The following is a 9,221-nucleotide window of genomic DNA, read 5'->3' as shown; positions in this document are numbered from 1 at the left end:
TTATACGTTGTAGTCTTTAGTTGTGCTGAATGTAATTTTTTTAAACGTTGCCAGAAGGATTCTTAAATGGGAATAATGAAACGGAGCAGAAGTCACATCTGCATGAGTTATCAGCTAGCTGTGATGTATTTATATAGTAGTAGTGACTGTATCATATTGAATGTGAAGAGGAATTTACTTTCTGAAATTGGTAAATAACTGTTTTGTGTTCATGCATATGTGTATCTTTTAAAACTAGTGAGCATAAAAACTTAAATGTTCTTCGAGTGCTCGCTCTTGTCCATTCCATTGTAGGTGTGCATGCGCTGACATGCACGGTCATCGGAGACTTTTGCCTTAGAGGTATCCATTGGGCCGGCTGTGGTGCCCTCTGGAGTGCCGCACTCATGCCGCGGTATATCAGGTGCCGCCATCCCTGTGCCCTCTCAGTTCCTTCTTACCGCCTGTGGTGGTCAGTCGGAGCCCGTCTGTCCCTTTCTTGCAAGTGGCCAACGGTTTCCCTTCTACCTTAGCCTTGTGCTTCTAGCTGTAAATAGTTAATCGTTTGTTAGTTAGTTGTTAAGTACCTGTTAAGTGTTCTGTTCTCTGCAGGACAGGGACAAGAGCTCCCCGTCACACACCTTCCTCATTCCGTGGTCGGGAGCGCTGATGTACACCTTCCCGCCGGTGCCATTGATCCACAAGGTCTTGCTAAAGGTGAAGCTAGACAAAGCAGCCATCATCCTCATAGCCCCAGTGTGGCCTCGGCAACACTGGTTCGGCATGCTGCTGAGTCTTTCGGCAGCCACCCCGCTGCAGCTACCGCTTCGGCCGGATCTCCTGTCCCAGAACCACGGCAATCTGCTGCATCCGAACCTGGCGATGCTGCACTTGACAGCCTGGCTGCTGAGTGGGGATGAGCGGTGGTGTTCCACTGGTGTCCAGCAAGTCCTGCTGGTAGCAGGAAACCCTCCACCAGGGCTACCTATGTGGCAAAGTGGAAGCGGTTCACGTGTTGGGCCGCGGATCGTCACACTTGTGCGGCGGAAGCCCTGCTGCAGGACATTCTGGACTATTTTGCTGCACCTTAACCTCCAGGGCTTGTCGCTTTCTTCAGTCAAGGCACACCTGGCGGCCATTTCAGTGTTTCACCCTTTGTTTCAAGGCAGGTCAGTCTTCACCCATCCCATGACGGCATGGTTCCTGAAAGGCCTGGAGCGCCTTTACCTGCATGTCAAAGGAGCTGGTTCCCCCTGGGGACCTGAACCTAGTGCTGTCAAGGCTCATGGGTCTCCCCTTCGAGCCTTTGGCTTCCTGCTCCCTTCTGCTTCTCTCCTGGAAGGTCTCCTTCCTAGTCGCTATAACTTCGGCCCGGAGGAGTTCAGGGTGTTCACATCGGAACCGCCTTATACAATCTTCTATAAAGACAAGGTCCAGCTGCATCCACACCCGGCCTTTCTGCCCAAGGTCGTCTCCCAGTTCCATACTGCTTGAGACATATATTTACCGGTCCTTTGCCCTAAGCCTCATGCATCAGATGAGGAACGCAGGCTGCATACCCTGGATGTCAGGCGGGTATTGGCCTTCTACACAGATAGAACGAAGCTGTTCCATAAGTCAGTGCAGTTGTTTGTTGCTGTCACAGACAGACTGAAGGGTTGCCCAGTGTCTACCCAGAGAATATCATCGTGGATCACTGCCTGCATCTGCTACTGTTGTGGGCTGGCGAAGGTGCCCCCGCCAGCAATCGTGACGGCTCATTCAACTAGGGCGCAGGCATCCCTGGCATCCTTCCTCACTCAGGTACTGATCCAAGAAATTGTTGGGCTGCAACCTGATTGTCCGTCTACATATTCGCTTCACACTATGCGCTGATCCTGCAAGCCCAAAATGACACTGGTTTCAGCAGAGCTGTGATCCAATCTGCAAGACTGTGAACTCTGAGCCCACCTCCAAGGGCACTGCTTGTGAGTCACCTAGAATAGTGTGTGTAAAAATTAATGATTTAAAAAATAATTTAAAAAATGGATTTTTAAAAATCGTAATTGGATTTTTCTTTTAATTAAATTCACGGTTTTTAAAAAAATCTGTTTACAATTTGAGTTTATGACAATCTATATTAACTTGTAAATGTATAATTATTAAAATTGTTTAAATTAAATAAAAAATGTTAAGCAGTACATATTTGCTGTCAGATTGTAAAGAAAGTCAAACCACTGAACTGGCAAAAGTCACTGGCCAAGCATCTGGGTCCGGAGTTTGCTGAAATGCTAAACCAGCTTTTGACAGCAGTAGCCTCTTTTGCAGCTACAGAAAAAATATTTTCTTCATGTCAGTTTATTCAACTAATAGTAGTGCACTGGTTCCCAAACGTTTGATCTTGTGCCCCCATTACCTCTGTCTCTCCCCCCCCCCCCCCCAGGAGTGCGGCCATGGCTTCAGGAGGGGGGGGACACACACATGAGTAAGGGGGCCAAGGCTGGGGCCATAGCTGAAGGCAGGGGCTGGAGCAGAGCCTCGGCCAGGAGCCAAGGCCAGCAGCCGGGACCCTGGTCACGGGATCAGCAGCCAGGTGGCGCTCCCTCCCTGCCCTCTGTGGGGGCTGGCCCGGGCCCTAGCTGTGCTCCCCCCGAACATTCCTTCATGCCCCCCCAGAGGGATGCATCCCTTAGATCTCTGTAATAGTGACTGAACTGAATTAGCTGAATAAACTGAAATGAAGAAAATATTCTCTCTGCACCTGCAAAAGAGGCTACTGTTGTCAAAAGAGCACTTCAGCAAACTCTGGAGGCAGTAAAGCACCATTTTTAGTGTGAAGTCTGTATTTACTTGCTAATCAACATGTTTTGTTTACCAAGCAATGAGAATCAATCTTTCTTTACCAAAATAACTGAAAAGTACAAAACCACTGATTTCAGTGCTTCCTGATATCTATCATGATTAAAAGGGGTGATTTAAATTGCATCGATAGAAATCAGTCCACCCTGGATGAATGCAGCTGAAAAAGCTAGCGAGACAGAAGTACTATCAAATGTAAATACGGTTAACTGGAGCTACTGCTAAAAACATCTTAATTATAAAAAAATTGCAGAATAAATGCAAATCTTGGAAAAAAGTGACATTTCCAAGGGTACGTCCAGACTACCCGCTGGATCGGCGGGTAGCGATCGATCTATCGGGGATCGATATATCGCGTCTCATCTAGACACAATATATCGATCCCCGAACGCACTCCCATCGACTCCGGAACTCCACCAGGGCGAGCGGCGGTAGCGGAGTTGATGGGGGAGCCGCAGCTGTTGATCCCGCGCCATGAGGACAGGAGGTAAGTTGAAATAAGATACGTCAACTTCAGCTACGCTATTCCCATTCCCACTCATGGCTATGTATCAATATACTTTTTATTATTGTATTATAAAATATTCAGAGGAATGTATGTTTGAATTTATGTGCAGCCTGTTCTTTAAAAAAACCCAACAACCTTTGTATCCTCTACAATTGGTCTGAAAGCAATGCATTTCATGTATTTTATTGATAGAAATAAAATCACTTGACACAATAAGTAGAGTAACTGGGTACCATTAATTACTCCTAAATATCTGAAGTTATTTGATCAACACAAAAACAGATCAATTCAGAGAGCTGAAAAAATGATCTGTAATATGAACTGAGGACACTGAAAACCTTTATCATAAAATAAGTGAAAAGTTTTAAAGAAAAATATCATAACCCTTTTCAGTGAAACCTTCTCTGAAATACCGGTATGTAACCTTTTCAGTTTTCTGAGCTAGGGTAGTGATTGAGGTTATAATTTTGCAACTTAGTACGTTAAAACTAGTGGTGACTGGCCAGTGCAGGTACTTGTTATGGCAGGGATCCAGATAATGGATAAAAATGGCTTGGAAAAAGATGTAAAAGCCAGCATTCCTTAAGGGAGCTGAGGAAGGGGTGTTTGAGGCGCCGATGTCTGGTAGGGGGGAGCTGACTGCACTGGACATCCACCACCAGTTTTAAGTACTAATTCGCAACATTATAAGTTATAACCTAAATACCTGTCCCAGTCCATTGGGTCCCAGACCTGGGGAAGGCCAAAAAACAAAAAAACCCCAACCAACCCCCCTCCCCGTTCCCCCCCGGCCTTGGCCAGGCTGGTGGTGAGGGAAAATATATTCCTTTTATATCCCTTTATATGAGGGGAGGGTGATAGGGGCCCAGCAAGGGACTGGCTGAGAGAAGGGTGGGGATTATGTGGCACTGCTTAAGGAATGAAGATGAGGTGCACTGTACAATTTATTGCTGGGTACCGTCAGTTATTTTAGGTGACTAAAGTTGTGGCCTAATTAAAGCAAATTAATTGCCTCCTATCTTCTGGAGTGGCCCAACAAATGCTGAGTTCCTTCTTAGGTACTCAGCTTGTAGCAATCCCCACGTCCTCCCTCTAAGCCCCACATTTTGCCCCATCTTAAACTTAATGCCACCTTGAAGCTGGGGCATGACCCGGCCAAGGGTAAATGTACTGCTTTGGCAACTTTGCCTGTGTTAGGACTTGGTTGGCCAGAAGGTGGTACTGATGCACAACTTGACAAGTTTCTCCCTTGCCTGAGCTAAATTAACTGTTCATGCTCCGCTTAGCTGGGATCTCTGACTTGGGTTTCACTATTATCATCCCTCAGCAGTGAGGAGATCTGAGTTCAGCTGTCATCCTGCTTTTCCAGCTTGAACACGGTCAAACAAGCCTGTTACAGATTTCACATGCACATGCATTATCTTGGCATCTCGCTAGGTCAAGGCTACAAACACAGATAGCTTCCTAAGATTTCTTCTAGATTGGGGATGGGGTAAGCAAGTGATGTTTTCCCAAAACTGGGCCTTTCCACTTCAAAGATGCAGCACACATACTGAAAGATGTTAAATAAAATTTGCATCAAACATGCACTTTCAGAAGGGACAATATTAGTTTTACCAACATGGAGTGATCTGAAATTACTGACCCATAAAATTGAACTAGCGAACCATTAAAAAAATATAATCTTGAAATGTACAGAAATGCTGTGATGTGGAGGCTGACTGCAATTATCTAATGTCACTGTGGATACAGACTTGCAAAACCTATCTAGCCATTCCTTCAGCAGTGTCTCTACAATTAAAAAAAAGTCTTCGAGTGAGCAACCACCAATTACAGCCGTTCCCCTGTCCTGAATCTTCAGACAGCAATAAACCTTGCCATTCAGAAATGAAACACCTATTTCCTTTTACAGGGAACCTGAAAGCGCCAACGTCAGTCACACAACTCCAGTTTGATTTATTCAGTCAAAAGAACATCATTCCTGCTCTTCAGCTGGCTGTGCCAGAAGGGTCTGTTGCTGACTGGTGGTCCTGTCAAAGGCAGGCACCAGGAAAAACACTTAGTGCAACAAAAACTTGGTGACAAATGTAATGAAGCTAGACTATGGTCTGACCGTCTTAACAGGTGGCCGTTTATGAACGACAAGCCAGAGCTTAACGCACCGAAATGTAATTACATCATTTATAAGGCTCTGCCGTGTTGCCGCTGATCAGGTAACCAGCCAATGGCCCAGGTTCAAAGACACAGAAAGCCTCTCCTAATTGTGAAATTGCTATTTCCGGTGCACATTGTACCAAGACGAATGGCTCCTCGACGTAAAGGGGATGAGTGAGGGGCCTAGTTTTTCGTTTTATGCCGAACACACGAAAGAGGCTTTGGGAACTGACGAGAGCCAGGCATCACGCCTGCCCCACAGCATGGGGGTTACTGAGCTTTATGGGCAAATCTTTCTCTAGACACCTGTTGGTCAATTACTTGAACAGCGGTTGTAAGGACTTAACAGTTCCTGCATTAGGAACAGGTTATGGTCCATGCAGGGGAGGGAGGAGGGGGTTTAAGTCCTGCCCCCAAACTCCCCTTTACTTGACACCTGCATTGTGTGTGAAGCCCCTGTTCCAGCCTCCCCCCTGCACAACCACAGACACTATGGTGGCCCCTGGCCAGTGCAGTTATAGCAACACGCTCCAGGAAGCAAGCTGTGCTAGGCATAGAGCTAGGGCAGATTATGCCCTCCCCCCTATTCTCCCCCCCCAGGCCCCAGAGCAAAGGGGGAACAGCAAACCAGATTGTAAAATATTTTACAAGGAAACACCAGTCCAACCCTATATTTATTAACAGGTTTTTCCCAGCAGTGGTCAGATTATTAATTTTCCGTATGATAAAGGCCGCCTTGCCCTCACTGGCACGTCGAGCTGAAATTCAGCAGCACACGTTGGCATGCCTGCCTCTCTGCCCTTCTCCACCAGCCCTGGTTATGGCAGCCTGTTATGGCAGCCACCCTGACTCACTGCGAGTTCTGCGGCAGCTTCAGGTCGATTCAAGAAGAGAGGCTTGCATTGCATTCAGTGTGCCCTGAATAGTACAAGCAATTCAGTGTTTCTTGGGCTATTGATTTGGATATTTAATTCAATGAAATTTTAATTTCAGAATGTTTCCCCAGCATTTCTCCTGCCGCCAACCTGTTCAGATGTCAATGCATGATGGCAATGAGAAGCTGTCAAGGGAAAAGTGGGGGCTGTAGGCACTCAGAAAAAAGCAGGGGGCTGAGTTTTTGTAGCAATAGGGAGATGATGCATCCTTCCCTCTCCCTTGTGGGCAGGAATGGAGATGATCTGAAATGGTGTGTGGGGGGTTGAACATTTCACTTCTCCCTCCCCCTGCCCCACACACCTGCCACTCAGCAATATCTCCTGCTACAGATCTATCCTTGCTGAGCACAGTGACAGACACGCACCTCCTCTAGAGCTTTCTGCACACCCCTCAGCAGCGGGTTCAAATTTTGACATGTAAATTGTCAGATTTCAAGGTTAACATTCTGAGATCCACTGTTGCCCTTAGCCAATGTGCACACAACTTCCAATGTGTGTCAGCCGATAGAATTCAGCACCAGGGCTACCGCCACAGTGGGATTTAGGCCCCTAACCCCAAATTTAGATTCTCAAAGCTGTGCTCAGCTGCTGCCCAACATTGTAGGTGCCTAAGCTCCCTAGGCACCCGAGTTTCCATCCGTAAAGCCCTCTAGGTGTCTCCATTTCTGCTGGCGTGCACTTACAAAATTGCTCCCATCCTGATGGTCCTGAGAAGCTGGGCACCTCACTCACACATAAGCTCCAGCAGGAACCTCAACCCCTCTGCCTTGCTCGACTGCAGGACCCAGTCCAATGGGTATTCGCAGCGTGTGCCTAGAGGAGGTGGTGGTAAGGCCATCTTACACCTATAGCACTCCCCTAGGATGTGGGAGAACCGGGTTCAAAGTCTCTCTCTACCTGACGTAGAGCAGGGACCTGAAGAGAGGTATCAACCCTAATCACTGTGCTGTAGGGTATTCTGGGGTGGGTTTCTCTCACTCTCTGCTGTTGAAGGGGTCAGGTCCCAGTCCCTGCTCCAATTAATAGTCCCTACAAAGTGGAACATACACATTTGAAACCGGGTCTTGCATAGGAGGGGGATGCCAGCTGTATCACCTCGTCCTCCATTCTTTGCGAGAAAGGAAGGACCTGGCTTAGGTGCTCAACTCCCGGAGAAGGGTCACAGCTGTGACTCCCAAGCAGAAATACAGGCCTCCTCCCCAGCCCAGAATTAGGCACCTTTGAGAGTGGGGCACAGCTCCTGCCCCTCTCTTAGCCCATAGAAAGGCCAAAGTTAGGCAGCTCCCTGCTCAGCGTGCTGGCTTCTGTGAATCCCCTCCTTAGGCACATGGCTCTCCCCACAGCTGAGGGAGCCCGAGGGCCTCACTTGTGGCTGAGGATTCCAGTAGGTGAAAGGGGGCCTAAAATTGGCCCTTTAGTGTCTCCTTTGTGCATCCAACCCTTGGTTTAGGTGACCTGCAAACTTAGGCTGACAGTATTGCGTCAGTTGGTGTTGAGGGTTGTCTTTGCAACCATGTGGTCTAGAAAATGTGGGTGGGGGTGGGGCAGAGAGAAGCAGGGTGGGGGAAGTTGAATTAAAGCTTATATTCTTCAGTGGGAATGGATTCTGCAACTAATTGCACAACCCCAGAATTGTGGGAAATGTGCCTACTATAAAACATTACCTGCTCCCCCTGAAATACTCAGACCCCTTACACAGCTTGCAGAGTGCTGGGTGGGCGGGCGGTGAAGTCTCGTACCGGCTAATAAAGTTTAGTTTGGGACTTTTGGGGAAACTCCATTATATCAGCTTCCCCAAGGTTATTCTTGTCTTAACACGTCTATTAGACAGGTAATACTAACGGTGACTGAGCTGTCACTAATACGGGTCAATGAGGTGTCATGTTTTAAAGCCCTATCCACACCAGAATCCGGTTTAACACCAATGACACAAGAAGCTAGTTAGTCCGTATCAACAAAAATGAGGAGTCCTTGTGGCACATCAGAGACTAACATTTATTTGGGCATAAGCTTTCATGGGCTATCATTGACTGGCTTGCCTGTTTTTTCCCATGCTTTTCAAGCCTAGGTCAAGTTCTCCCCCGGCTTTGTACAAGTTGTGCTGTACACACCTTAGTGCTTATTTGCTCACTGATTTTCCAGAAGCGATGGCTTGTTCACCAGCAGTATTGCCCTGCTGTTGACTTCTCCAGCAGCATCTCTAGAGGCCTCCTAAGAACAGGGTGCTAGCTAGCCCAGATAGGTGCCTGGATACTGGTGCCCAGCCAGGGAAATGATATGGCTGCAGCTAAACTCTAGGATTCAGAACTGGACTGTGACTCGCAGAACTACCCACCTTTGCTTTCACAAGCTGCATGGAAACTATCAGTGCCCTAGACACACTGCAACACAGTACTTCCCGAGCCTACAGCCCTGCCCCACATCTGACTCCTTTCTTGGGGCGTTAGGGGCAGAGCAGCAGCATGGGGCTTCCTTCTGTGCCCCAGGAGTGACAGCAGGCCCTCCCCCACCCTGCGTGGGACCAGCAAGGACCTCCAGTTCTCTTTCCCTCTCAGCCCATGAGACAAGGGGGGCATCACTTACCTCAGTAACCAAGCTGAGGCTGCTTAGGTGAGTGGGCCAGGCCTACCGCACTCTGCTCCTGCCACACGGTTCTTTGCTGGGGTGGTGTCCGCAGGTTCCCCAGAGCAGTGGGTCTTCGAGTTGCCTGCGGCAGCTCACACCTGTCAGTGCTATTGCCTCAGGCGCTCTGCAGACATCACTGCATCGGTTACTTACAATTATTAAAAGGAAAGCTGAGATTCTGA

The sequence above is a fragment of the Mauremys mutica genome, chromosome 4 (genome assembly GCF_020497125.1).
Source record: "Mauremys mutica isolate MM-2020 ecotype Southern chromosome 4, ASM2049712v1, whole genome shotgun sequence".
Taxonomy (NCBI): Eukaryota; Metazoa; Chordata; order Testudines; family Geoemydidae; genus Mauremys; species Mauremys mutica.
This window is presented reverse-complemented; position numbering follows the sequence as displayed.